Raw genomic sequence first — 12,649 nt, 5'->3', positions numbered from 1 at the left:
GGGAGGCTGGCCATTCGGCCATGCCTAGACCTTGTTCTTATGTATTTTCAACGGTGGAGTTTCTACACACCATAGATTAAGGTGTGGAGCTCTGCTGTACCTCGAGTATTAATGCAATTACTAGTGTTCTTCTATTCAATTCAGCTTGTTCTTATTCTAAGATATTCATTCGTACCCAAGAACATGATGAATGTGATGATTATGTGACGCTCATCATCATTCTCACTTATGAACGCGTGCCTGACAACCACTCCCGTTCTACAAGCAAACAAGGCTTGAGTGTTTATCTCCTGGATTCCTTAATCAGAATCTTGGTGGTATAAGCTAGAATTGATGGCGGCATTCAAGAGAATCCGGAAGGTCTAAACCTTGTCTGTGGTATTCTGAGTAGGATTTAATGATTGAATGACTGTGACGAGCTTCAAACTCCTGAAGGCTGGGCGTTAGTGACAGACGCAAAAGAATCAATGGATTCTATTCCAACCTGATTGAGAACCGACAGATGATTAGCCGTGCCGTGACAGGGTGCGTTGAACATTTTCACTGAGAGGACGGGATTGTAGCCACTGACAACGGTGATGCCCAACATACAGCTTGCCATGGAAAGGAGTAAGAAGGATTGGATGAAGACAGTAGGAAAGCAGAGAGACGGAAGGGACAAAGCATCTCCATACGCTTATCTGAAATTCTCACCAATGAATTACATAAGTATCTCTATCTTTATTTTATGTTTTATTCATAAACCATCCATAACCATTTGAATCTGCCTGACTGAGATTTACAAGGTGACCATAGCTTGCTTCATACCAACAATCTCCGTGGGATCGACCCTTACTCGCGTAAGGTTTATTACTTGGACGACCCAGTGCACTTGCTGGTTAGTTGTGCGAAGTTGTGATAAATAGTTGAGATTGCAATTGAGCGTACCATGTTGATGGCGCCATTGATGATCACAATTTCGTGCACCAGTCTGCATGTTCTTTGGTTAAGAACTTCTCTTGATTCCAAAGACTCTTTGGAGTATTCTCTTTCTTGCCTCTTGAATTCGTTTGTTTTCCCATAGGAGCCATGATCTTAATGAATCTTAGCTTAGTGATTACAGAAAAGCACACCAAACTTAGAGGTTTACTTGCCCTCAAGAAAAAGAAAGGAAAGGGTAGAGAGAGGAGGAGAGGCAAATTCGAATGGTGAATAGAGGGGGATGGCCGAATGTGTATTTATAAGGGAAGGGGAGGGATTTCGAAAATTTTGAAAGAGATTTGAGGGGATATGGAAAGAATTTGAGAAAATATTTGAGTTTTTGAAGAAGATTTGGAAAGGATTTGAAATAGATTTGAAGAATAATTTAGAAAATTGTTGAATTTTTGAAATTTGAAGGTGAATGATGAAAGTTTGTAACATGTTTATATAGAGAATTATGGATCAAAACATGAAAGTTTGAAAAAAATTTAAAGTGGAAAACAAAATCTCCTTCCCCTGCCTTTCTGGCGTTAAACGCCCAGAATGGTATCCATTCTGGCGTTTAACGCCCAATTGTTGGCCATTATGGGCGTTTAACGCCCTGCCAGGTACCCTGGCTGGCGTTAAACGCCAGAAACTCCTTTATCACTGGGCGTTTTGCTGAACGCCCAGGATGCTGCAATTCTGGCGTTAAACGCCCGTTTAACGCCCAAAATGGTGCCTTTACTGGCGTTAAACGCCCAGAATGGTATCCATTCTGGCATTTAACGCCCAGAGTGCCCTTTACTAGCGCTTTCTTGCCAGCAAGCTCCTTTTCTCTACTTTTTTCACTGAATCTTTCTGTAACTCTGTGAATTATTTCAATTTTGATGATCAACCTTGAAGAATGTATGTCAATATTCTATTAGGTAAAACAAATAACCTGCCAATGGCTGGGTTGCCTCCCAGCAAGCGCTTCTTTATTGTCTTTAGCTGGACCTTCACTGAGCTTCATTCAAGCCTCAATTTTGAGCATTCTTGCTCAAAATTACTTTCAAGATAATGTTTGATCCTCTGTCCATTAACAATGAACTTTTTGTCAGAATCAATATCTTGAAGCTCAACATATCCATATGGTGACACTCCTGTAATCACACACGGACCCCTCCACCGGGATTTCAGTTTTTCTGGGAATAGTCTGAGCCTAGAGTTGAAGAGCATAACTTTTTGTCCTGGTTCAAAGACTCTAGATGACAACTTCTTGTCATGCCACTTCTTTGCCTTTTCCTTATAATTTTTGCATTTTCAAAGGCACTGAGTCTGAACTCCTCTAGCTCATTTAGCTGGAGCAATCTTTTTTCACCAGCTAACTTAGCATCTAGGTTTAGGAATCTGGTTGCCCAGTAGGCTTTATGTTCCAGTTCCACGGGAAGATGACAGGCCTTGCCATACACAAGTTGGTATCGAAAGGTTCCTATAGGAGTCTTGAATGTTGTTCTATGTGCCCACAGAGCATCATCCAAGCTCTTTGCCCAATCCTTTCTACGGGCAATTACAGTCCGTTCCAGGATTCTTTTTAGCTCTCTATTAGAGACTTCAGCTTGCCCATTTATCTGTGGATGATACGGAGGTGCTACTTTGTGGCTAATTCCATATCGGACCATAGCAGAGTATAGTTGTTTATTGCAGAAATGAGTGCCCCCATCACTGATTAGTACTCTGGGAACACCAAACCTGCTGAAGATGTGTTTCTGGTGGAATTTCAGCACGGTCTTAGTATCATTATTGGGTGTGGCAATTGCTTCTACCCATTTAGATACATAGTCTACTGCCACCAGAATATAAGTGTTTGAGTATGATGGTGGGAAGGGACCCATGAAGTCAATACCCCATACATCAAACAATTTAATCTCTAAGATCCCTTGTTGAGGCATGGTGTAACCATGAGGCAAGTTACCAGTTCTTTGGCAACTGTCACAGTTACGCACAAACTCTCGGGCATCCCTATAGAGAGTAGGCCAGTAGAAGCCACATTGGAGGACCTTAGTGGCTGTTCGCTCACTTCCGAAATGTCCCCCATACTGTGATCCATGACAATGCCATAGGATCCTTTGTGCTTCCTCTCTAGGTACACATCTGCGGATCATTGCGTCTACACATCTCTTAAAGAGATATGGCTCATCCCATAGGTAGTACTTGGCATCTGAAATTAATTTTTTTCTTTGCACCCTGCTGTACTCCTAGGATATGAACCTCACAACTTTATAGTTTGCAATGTCTGCAAACCATGGTGCTTCCTGAATGGCAAAGAGTTGCTCATCTGGAAAGGTCTCAGAGATCTCAGTAGAGGGGAGGGACGCCCCAGCTACTAGTTTTATCCGGGATAAGTGATCAGCTACCTGGTTCTCTGTCCCTTTTCTGTCTCTTATTTCTATATCAAACTCTTGCAAAAGCAACACCCATCTTATGAGCCTGGGTTTCGAATCCTGCTTTGTGAGTAAGTATTTAAGAGTAGCATGGTCAGTGTACACAATCACTTTTGACCCTACTAAATAGGATCTAAACTTGTCATTGGCATAAAGCACTGCAAGTAACTCTTTTTCTGTGGTTGTGTAATTCTTCTGTGCGTCATTTAGAACACGGCTAGCATAATAAATGACATGCAGAAGCTTGTTGTGCCTCTGTCCCAACACTGCACCAATAGCATGGTCACTGGCATCACACAGTTCGAATGGTAATGTCCAGTCTGGTGCAGAGATGACTGGTGCTGTGACCAGCTTGGCTTTCAGGGTCTCAAACGCCTGCAGACACTCTGTGTCAAACACAAATGTTGTGTCAGCAGCTAGCAGGTTGCTTAGAGGTTTTGCAATTTTTGAAAAATCCTTTATAAACTTTCTGTAGAATCCTGCATGCCCCAGAAAGCTTCTGATTGCCTTAATATTGGCAGGTGGTGGTAATTTTTCAATTACTTCTACCTTTTCTTGATCCACCTCTATTCCTTTGCTTGAAATTTTGTGCCCAAGGACAATTCCTTCAGTCACCATAAAGTGACATTTCTCCCAGTTTAAGAGCAGGTTAGTCTCTTGGCACCTTTTTAGAACAAGTGCTAGATGATCAAGACAGGAGCTGAATGAGTCTCCAAATACTGAGAAGTCATCCATGAAGACTTCCAGAAACTTCTCTACCATATCAGAGAAGATGGATAGCATGCACCTCTGAAAAGTTCCAGGTGCATTGCATAGACCAAAAGGCATTCTTCTGTAAGCAAATACGCCAGAAGGACAGGTGAATGCTGTTTTCTCTTGATCTTGAGGGTCCACTGCAATTTGATTATAGCCTGAATAGCCATCCAAAAAGCAGTAATAATCATGACCCGCTAGTCTTTCTAGCATCTGGTCTATGAATAGTAAAGGAAAATGATCGTTTCTGGTGGCTGTATTGAGCCTTCTGTGGTTAATACACATACCCCACTGATGAGCGGATAATTTATACACTTTTTGGCATTGTTTTTAGTATGTTTTTGGTAGTTTTAGTTGAGTTCTTAGTATATTTTTATTAGTTTTTAGCTAAAAATCACTTTTCTGGACTTTACTATGAGTTTGTGTGTTTTTCTGTGATTTCAGGTATTTTCTGGCTGAAATTGAGGGACCTGAGCAAAAATCTGATTCAGAGACTGAAAAGGACTGCAGATGCTGTTGGATTCTGACCTCCCTGCACTCGAAGTAGATTTTCTGGAGCTACAGAAGCCCAATTGGCGCGCTCTCAACGGCGTTGGAAAGTAGACATCCTGGGCTTTCCAGCAATATATGATAGTCTATACTTTGCCCAAGATTTGATGGCCCAAACCGGCGTTCAAAGTCACCTCAAGAAATCCCAGCGTTAAACGCTGGAACTGGCACCCAAATGGGAGTTAAACGCCCAAACTGGCATAAAAGCTGGCGTTTAACTCCAAGAAGAGTCTCTGCACGAAAATGCTTCATTGCTCAGCCCAAGCACACACCAAGTGGGCCCGGAAGTGGATTTTTATGTCATTTACTCATCTCTGTACACCCTAGGCTACTAGTTCCCTATATATAGGACCTTTTACTATTGTATTTTCATCTTGGTTCTTCTGGTTCCCTCTCTGGGGCCGAAACCAATGATCACTCTTGTTCTTATGTATTTTCAACGGTGGAGTTTCTACACACCATAGATTAAGGTGTGGAGCTCTGATGTACCTCGAGTATTAATGCAATTACTATTGTTCACAATTTCGCGCACCAAGTTTTTGGCGCCGTTGCCGGGGATTGTTTGTGTATGGACAACTGACGGTTCATCTTGTTGCTTAGATTAGGTATTTTTTCTTCAGAGTTCTTAAGAATGAATTCTAGTGTTTCAAGGTGATGTTCTTATCATCACCAAAGCTGATTGATTCTCATCAATTTGGCTCTTGAATGCAATGTCCTGCTGAAGCTTGGCCGGCCATGTCTAATTCCTTTAGACTAAAGCTTTAGACTAACATTGCATGATTCCTGGAATTCTCATTAAGAATTTTGATACCTTTATTTTCCTTTTCACTTAATTTTCGAAAAACCCAAAAAAATTACAAAATCATAAAATCCAAAAATATTTTTTTTGTTTGAGTCTCGAGTCTCATCTTAAGTTTAGTGTCAATTGCATGTTTCTGTTCTTATTGCATTCATGCATGTGTCCTCATTGATCTTCAAGTTGTTCTTGATGATTTCCTTGTTTTGATCTTTGAATTCTATTGACTTGAGTGTTGCATTCCCATTTTGTTAGTGTCAATGGTATACAAACTGCTAAGTTTGGTGTCTTGCATGCATTGTTATTTGATTTTAGTTGCATTTTGATTATTCCTTATTATTAAAAATCCAAAAATATTTTTAATTTGTGTCTTTTCAAGTCAATAATACAGAGAATTGAAGATTCAGAACATACTGCAGAGGAATCACACAGAAAAAGCTGGGCATTCAAAAATGCCCAGTGAAGAAGACAGACTGGCGTTTAAACGCCAGCCAGGGTGCCTGGCTGGGCGTTTAACGCCCAAAAGGGTAGTAGTTTGGGCGTTAAACGCCAGAATGTGCACCATTCTGGGCGTTTAACGCCAGGATGGCACAAGGGGGAAGATTTTGTTTTCAAATCAATTTTTTTTTCAAGTTTTCAAAAGTTTTTCAAAATCAAATCTTTTTCAAATCATATCTTTTCAATCAAATGTTTTCAAAATCAATTTCTTTCCTTTTTCAAAGATACTTGCTATCAATTAATGATTTGATTCAACAAATCAAGTATGTTGCCTTTTCTGTTGAGAAAGGTTTAATGTTTGGATCATATCTTTTTCTTGATAGCCAAGTTATTAATTTTCAAAATCAAATCTTTTAAAATGTTTTTCAAATCATATCTTCTCAATCACATCTTTTTTAAAATCAATCATATCTTCTCAACCACATCTTTTTCAAAATAGTTTTCAATCAAATCTTTTTTAATTTCAAAATCTTTTTCAAAAATTACTTGATTTCTTTTCCACTCTTATTTTCGAAAATAAATTAAGTGTTTTTCAAAATGTTTTCAAAATCTTTTACTTAATTTTCGAAAATTACTTCCCTTCTTCTCACATCCTTCTATTTATGGACTAACACTATTCCTTAATGCAAAATTCGAACTCCATCTTCTTTGATAAGTTCGAATTTTCTACCTCTGTCTTCCATTTTTCTTCCTCTGACACCTCAAGGAATCTCTATACTGTGACATAAAGGATTCCATATTTTCCTGTTCTCTTCTCTTTCATATGAGCAGGAACAAAGACAAAGGCATTCTTGTTGAAGCTGACCCTGAACCTGAGAGGACCTTGAAGCGAAAGCTAAGAGAAGCTAAAGCACAACTCTCTTTAGAGGACTTGACCGAATTCTTCAAAGAAGAAGAACACATGGCAGCCGAAAACAACAATGCCAACAATGCAAGGAAGGTGCTGGGTGACTTTACTGCACCTACTCCCGACTTCTATGGGAGAAGCATCTCTATCCCTGCCATTAGAGCAAACAACTTTGAGCTTAAGCCTCAATTAGTTTCTCTAATGCAACAGAATTGCAAGTTCCATAGAAACCCATTGGAAGATCCTCATCAGTTCTTAGCTGAATTCTTGCAAATCTGTGACACTGTCAAGACTAATGGGGTTGACCCTGAGGTCTACAGACTCATGCTATTCCCTTTTGCTGTAAGAAATAGAGCTAGAATATGGTTGGATTCTCAACCTAAAGAAAGCCTGGACTCTTGGGAAAAGCTAGTCAATACCTTCTTGGCAAAGTTCTTTCCACCTCAAAAATTGAGTAAGCTTAGAGTGGAAGTCCAAACCTTCAGACAGAAGGATGGAGAATCCCTCTATGAAGCTTGGGAAAGATACAAACAATTAATCAGAAAGTGTCCTTCTGACATGCTTTCTGAATGGAGCATCATAGGTATTTTCTATGATGGTCTCTCTGAACTATCCAAGATGTCTTTGGATAGCTCTGCTGGAGGATCTCTTCATCTGAAGAAGACGCCTACAGAAGCTCAAGAGCTTATTGAAATGGTTGCAAACAACCAATTCATGTACACTTCTGAAAGGAATCCTGTGAACAATGGGACAAATCAGAAGAAAGGAGTTCTTGAGATTGATACTCTGAATGCCATATTGGCTCAGAATAAAATATTGACTCAACAAGTCAATTTGATCTCTCAAAGTCTGTCTGGAATGCAAAATGCACCAAGCAGTACTAAGGAAGCTTCAACTGAGGAAGAAGCCTATGATCCTGAGAACCCTTCAATGGAAGAGGTGAATTACCTAGGAGAACCCTATGGAAACACCTATAATTCTTCATGGAGAAATCACCCAAATTTCTCATGGAAGAATCAAGAAAGACCTCAACAAGGTTTCAACAACAATAATGGTGGAAGAAATAGGTTTAGCAATGGCAAGCCTTTTCCATCATCTTCTCAGCAACAGACAGAGAGTTCTAAGCAGAATACCTCTAACTTAGCAACCATGGTCTCTGATCTAATCAAAACCACTCAAAGTTTCATGACTGAAACAAGGTCCTCCATTAGGAATTTGGAGGCACAAGTGGGACAGCTGAGCAAGAAAGTTACTGAACTCCCTCCTAGTACTCTCCCAAGCAACACAGAAGAAAATCCAAAAGGAGAGTGCAAGGCCATCAATATGGCCGAATTCTGGGAGGAAGAAGAGGCAGTGAACGCCACTGAGGAAGGACTCACTGGGCGTCCACTGGCCTCCAATGAGTTCCCCAATGAGGAACCATGGGAATCTGAGGCTCAAAATGAGACCATAGAGATTCCATTGGAATTAATTCTGCCATTCATGAGCTCTGATAAATATTCTTCCTCTGAAGAGGATGAGTATGTCACTGAAGAGCAAGTTGCTAAATACCTTGGAGCAATCATGAAGCTAAATGACAAGTTATTTGGAAATGAGACTTGGGAGGATGAACCCCCTTTGCTCACCAAAGAACTGGATGACTTGTCTAGGCAGAAATTGCCTCAAAAGAGACAAGGTCCTGGGAAGTTTTCAATACCTTGTACCATAGGCACCATGACCTTCAAGAAGGCTCTGTGTGACTTAGGATCAAGTGTAAACCTCATGCCCCTCTCTGTAATGGAGAAGCTAGGGATCTTTGAGGTGCAAGCTGCAAAAATCTCACTAGAGATGGCAGACAACTCAAGAAAACAAGCCTATGGACTTGTAGAGGATGTTCTGGTTAAAGTTGAGGACCATTATATCCCTACTGATTTCATAGTCCTAGAGACTGGAAAGTGCATGGATGAAACCATCATCCTTGGCAGACCCTTCCTAGCCACAGCAAAGGCTGTGATTGATGTTGATAGAGGCGAACTGATCATTCAAGTGAATGAAGAATCCTTTGTGTTTAAGGCTCAAGGATATCCCTCTGTCACCATGGAGAGGAAGCATGAAGAGCTTCTCTCAAATCAGAGTCAAACAGAGCACCCACAGTCAAACTCTAAGTTTGGTGTTGGGAGGCCACAACCAAACTCTAAGTTTGGTGTTGAACCCCCACATTCAAACTCTAAGTTTGGTGTTGGGAGGTTCCAACATTGCTCTGAGAAAATGTGAGGCTCCATGAGAGCCCTCTGTCAAGCTACTGACATTAAAGAAGCGCTTGTTGGGAGGCAACCCAATGTTATATTTTATCCATTTTCTTTTGTTATTTTATGTTTTTTGTAGGTTGATGATCATGAGAAGTCACAAAATCAATTGAAAAAGCAAAAACAGAATGAAAAATAGGAAGAAAAACAGCACACCCTGGAGGAAGAACCCACTGGTGTTTAAACGCCAGTGAGGCTAGCAGTTGGGCGTTTAACGCCCAGTCTGGCACCATTCTGGGCGTTTAACGCCAGAAAGGGGCACCAGACTGGCGTTAAACGCCAGGAAAGGGCAAGAACCTGGCGTTAAACGCCAGAAATGGGCACCAGCCCGGCGTTTAACGCCAGAATTGGCTCAAAACGTGATTTTGAATGCCATTTGGTGCAGGGATGACTTTTCCTTGACACCTAAGGATCTGTGGACCCCACAGGATCCCCACCAACCCCACCACTCTCTCTTTTCTTCACCCATTCACCACTCACCTCCATCCTTCATAAAACCCCACCTACCTCACCATTCAAATTCAAACCACTTTCCCACCCAAACCCACCCATAATGGCCGAAACACAAAGCCATTCCCTTCTTCCTCATTTCTTCTTCTTCTACTCTCTTCTTTCTTCTTTTGCTCGAGGACGAGCAAACCTTTTAAGTTTGGTGTGGTAAAAGCATTGCTTTTTGTTTTTCCATAACCATTTATGGCATCCAAGGCCGGAGAAACCTCTAGAAAGAGGAAAGGGAAGGCAAAAGCCTCCTCCTCCGAGTCATGGGAGATGGAGAGATTCATCTCAAGGGTGCATCAAGACCACTTCTATGAAGTTGTGGCCATGAAGAAGGGTCAACTTTGATCAAAGGTTGGACCAAGTCCTCATAGATATTTATGAAGAGGGCGCTCAATGAAAGAGAGATTCAAGAGGGAAGCCAGTTCAACTGAGAAGGCATGACCTCAAGCCTATCACTAAGAAAAGGATGGAGCAAACAAGAGACCCCTCTCATCATGAGATCCCTGAGATGCCTCAAGGGATGCACTTTCCTCCACAAGACTATTGGGAGCAACTAAACACCTCCCTAGGAGAATTGAGTTCCAACATGGGACAACTAAGGGTGGAGCACCAAGAACATTCCATCCTCCTCCATGAAATTAGAGAAGATCAAAGAATCATGAGAGAGGAGCAACAAAGGCAAGGAAGAAACATTGAGGAGCTCAAGCACTCCATAGGACCTTCAAGAGGAAGAACAAGCCGTCATCACTAAGGTGGACCCGTTCTTTGATTTCCTTGTTCTTTATTCTTCTGTTTTTCGAATTTTATGCTTATGTTTATCCATGTTTGTGTCTTGTGATCATTAGTGTCTTAGTGTCTATGCCTTAAAGTTATGAATGTCCTATGAATCCATCACCTTTCTTAAATGAAAACTGTTTTTATCACAAAAGAACAAGAAGTACAGGATTTCGAATTCATCTTTAAAACTAGCTTAATTAGTTTGATGTGGTGGCAATGCTTTTGTTCTCTGAATGTATGCTTAAACAGTGCATATGTCTTTTGAATTTGTTGTTCATGAATGTTAAAATTGTTGGCTCTTGAAAGAATGATGAAAAAGGAGACATGTTACTGAGGATCTGAAAAATCATTAAAAATGATTCTTGAAGCAAGAAAAAGCAGTGAATACAAAAAAAAAGGAGAAAAACGAAAAAAAAAGGGGAGAAAGAAAAAGAAAAGAAAAAGAAAGAAATAAAGTTGTGATCCAAGGCAAAAAGAGTGTGCTTAAGAACCCTGGACACCTCTAATTGGGGACTCTAGCAAAGCTAAGTCACAATCTGAAAAGGTTCACCCAATTATGTGTCTGTGGCATGTATGTATCCGGTGGTAATACTGGAAGACAGAGTGCTTTGGGCCACGGCCAAGACTCATAAAGTAGCTGTGTTCAAGAATCAATCATACTTAACTAGGAGAATCAATAACACTATCCGGATTCTGAGTTCCTAAAGAAGCCAATCATTCTGAATTTCAAAGGATAAAGTGAGATGCCAAAACTGTTCGGAGGCAAAAAGCTACTAGTCCCGCTCATCTAATTTGGAGCTTAGTTTCATTGATAATTTGGAGTCTATAGTATATTCTCTTCTTTTTATCTTATTTGATTTTCAGTTGCTTGGGGACAAGCAACAATTTAAGTTTGGTGTTGTGATGAGCGGATAATTTATACACTTTTTGGCATTGTTTTTAGTATGTTTTTGGTAGTTTTAGTTGAGTTCTTAGTATATTTTTATTAGTTTTTAGCTAAAAATCACTTTTCTGGACTTTACTATGAGTTTGTGTGTTTTTCTGTGATTTCAGGTATTTTCTGGCTGAAATTGAGGGACCTGAGCAAAAATCTGATTCAGAGACTGAAAAGGACTGCAGATGCTGTTGGATTCTGACCTCCCTGCACTCGAAGTGGATTTTCTGGAGCTACAGAAGCCCAATTGGCGCGCTCTTAACGGCGTTGGAAAGTAGACATCCTGGGATTTCCAGCAATATATGATAGTCCATACTTTGCCTAAGATTTGATGGCCCAAACCGGCATTCAAAATCACCTCAAGAAATCCCAGCGTTAAACGCTGGAACTGGCACCCAAATGGGAGTTAAACGCCCAAACTGGCATAAAAGCTGGCGTTTAACTCCAAGAAGAGTCTCTGCACGAAAATGCTTCATTGCTCAGCCCAAGCACACACCAAGTGGGCCCGGAAGTGGATTTTTATGTCATTTACTCATCTCTGTACACCCTAGGCTACTAGTTCCCTATATATAGGACCTTTTACTATTGTATTTTCATCTTGGTTCTTCTGGTTCCCTCTCTGGGGCCGAAACCAATGATCACTCTTGTTCTTATGTATTTTCAACGGTGGAGTTTCTACATACCATAGATTAAGGTGTGGAGCTCTGCTGTACCTCGAGTATTAATGCAATTACTATTGTTCACAATTTCGCGCACCACCCACCCTGTAACTGTTCTTGTAGGAACCAGTTCATTCTTTTCATTATGAATCACTGTCATGCCTCCCTTCTTGGGGATGACTTGAACAGGGCTCACCCAGGGGCTATCAGAAATAGGATAAATAATCCCAGCCTCTAGTAACTTAGTGACCTCTTTCTGCACCACCTCCTTCATGGCTGAATTTAGCCGCCTTTGTGGTTGAACCATTGGCTTGGCATTATCTTCCAATAGGATCTTGTGCATGCATCTTGCTGGACTAATGCCCTTAAGATCACTTATGGACCATCCAAGAGCTGTCTTGTGTGTCCTTAGCACTTGAATTAGTGCTTCCTCTTCCTGTGAATTTAAAGCAGAGCTTATGATCACTGGAAAAGTGTCACCTTCTCCCAAAAATGCATACTTCAGGGATGGTGGTAGTGGTTTGAGCTCAGGTTTGGGAGGCTTATCCTCTTCCTGAGGAGTTTTCAGAGGTTCTTTTATTTCCTCTGGTTCCTCCTGATCAGGCTGAACATCTTTAAAGATGTCCTCTAGCTCTGATTCGAGACTCTCAGTCATATTGATCTCTTCCACCTAAGAGTCAATAATATC

The 12,649-nt window shown here is 40.8% G+C and overlaps 1 non-coding gene across 1 annotated transcript; it reads right to left on the bottom strand.

Annotated features, from left to right (window-relative positions):
• Nucleotides 1–7,264: 7,264 nt before the first annotated feature.
• LOC130983528 (small nucleolar RNA R71) lies at nt 7,265–7,372 on the bottom strand. The gene has a single exon (XR_009087513.1). It is a non-coding gene; the product is annotated as a small nucleolar RNA R71 (small nucleolar RNA).
• Between the last annotated feature and the right edge of the window lie 5,277 nt (nt 7,373–12,649).

Source organism: Arachis stenosperma, chromosome 5 (assembly GCF_014773155.1).
Source record: "Arachis stenosperma cultivar V10309 chromosome 5, arast.V10309.gnm1.PFL2, whole genome shotgun sequence".
NCBI classification, from domain to species: Eukaryota; Viridiplantae; Streptophyta; class Magnoliopsida; order Fabales; family Fabaceae; genus Arachis; species Arachis stenosperma.
Note: the sequence above shows the minus strand (reverse complement) of the source record. Positions and strands in the feature narration are given on the sequence as shown.